We start from the raw sequence: 1,918 nt of genomic DNA on the forward strand, positions 1-1,918 counted from the left end.
TGCTTCTTAGATCCCTCAGCAAGCAGGAAATTCTTGAGACTGCCCCCAAATCTTTCCAACTTCTCCACTGACCCAGTTGGTCCTGGTGGGGTTTCTGTTGTTATTGTTGTCCTCTGGTTGGTTGGCTTGTTTGTTTTGGTTCAGTATAACTCATGTGACTTGTTACACAGTGTCCTAAGTGAGTGGTGATCTGTGGCTGGCCTTGACATTGCCATTGGGTAACACTGTGGGAAATGTAAGCGAAATGTACTGTGTTTTTTCTATCAAAGGATTACGTGAGACCACATTTCCTTTAAGCATTTGTAAAGAAGTCACGTGGCCGAAATTGAGACTCCTCCAGGCTCAGCACTTTTGAACTCAGAGTTGTACTCTGCTTAAAACCTCTTTCTGCTTCTCTATTCGGTTGCTCTGGTCAGTCAATCACGGAAGAATGATAGGCTGGGTGCCGACCATGGACAGTGAGGCACAGGACCCTTTCTTTATCAGGAGTAAACTCAGAGGAGGACTCAACTGGGTGAGCTTGCCCCCTCAGCAAGGGTAAAACTTTTGACTTGCTGAATGCTTTGGATTGGATCGTGTGGTAATTCCTTGGGACCCTGGACCTATTTCTTTCATTCTTTTTTTTTTTTTTTTTCCGAGACAGGGTTTCTCTGTGTAGCCTTGGCTGTCCTGGAACTCTGTAGACCAGGCTGGCCTCGAACCCAGAAATCCGACTGCCTCTGCCTCCCAAGTGCTGGGATTAAAGGCGTGCGCTTAAGGAGATGGGGGTGGGTGGACAGAAAAGAGAACAGCTAGCCTCAGCAGAGAGGAGTGTTTATTTCAAACATCAAGGGCAGATGCGATGGGAAAGGGGTGTCTGCCAAACAAGGAGGGGGTGCTTAGGGTTTATATAGGAGGTTTGGGGGATGCACCTGCTGGGTCTACATGCAAGCCCTAAGTTTCTCTCTCCTCAAAAGAATTGTTTGTCTTTAGAAATTGCCTTGTCCTGGCTATGGGGATGAGGGTCATAGAGAGTGACTGAGTTTGGCAATGGCAATGAAGGGGAGGGAATTGGAGTTTCAGTACAGAACCTTTCTTGATCAGGGTCTGGCAAAGTTTGTTCGAGGTTTATTCCAACATACCCCCAACTCTTGAGAGCTAAGGAATGGGTCGGAGAGGATAGAGTTTCCAGATATAGGACTGGAGTTTGTGAGGAAGCGTCTTCCTGCTGAGCATGAGCAGAAGTCTGGGGATGAGGGAGTTCTGTAGGCACACTCTAGTTCGTTGTCTGTGGAAGAGGGGGTTCTCTGGTCACTTAGCAGGAGAGTTTTAACTAGATTGGCTGTAACGGATGATGTCACTGCAGTCATGCTTTCCTGGAGAGACTTTTGAGAAATAATCAGTAGAGAGCAGAAAACAGACGATTTGGTTATAGAGTGAAGCTGAGAGATTGCCCAGGAAAGAAGTAGGAGCGGGGGGAGGGGGTTGGATAAGCCGGTGAGAGGAAGTGGGTATAGCATCACAGTGACTAGTCCTGTTGCCAGAAGTGCTGCACCAGAGTGAGCCAGTACAAGCAGTAGGAGGCTAGGGAACATTAAAGGACGGGAACAGGAGGACTAAAGTAAAGAATTGTATCTGGCCGGAAGTCCGTTTTTGCAGCCAGTTTCTCCATAGCGTCTAAAAGGTCCTTTTGCGGCAATATTAGAATCCAATGGAGCTCTTGTAGGGTAAGACCCATTAAGAGAGCTTATGCGGGATACTCTGTTTGGTACAGGGTGAAGTTTAGTAAAGAAACGTTTAAAAGACAAGGTAAAACCATAAGGGTGCGGAAAAGGAGCAAAGCCGTGATCAAGGGGAGGGGCCAGAGTGGGTGGAACCCAAAAGCCCATACGTACGATGAGACTTGTGTATGTGTTTGTGTGTGTGTGTGTGTGTGTGT

This window comes from Mastomys coucha, unplaced genomic scaffold, assembly GCF_008632895.1.
Source record: "Mastomys coucha isolate ucsf_1 unplaced genomic scaffold, UCSF_Mcou_1 pScaffold21, whole genome shotgun sequence".
Lineage (NCBI taxonomy): Eukaryota > Metazoa > Chordata > Mammalia > Rodentia > Muridae > Mastomys > Mastomys coucha.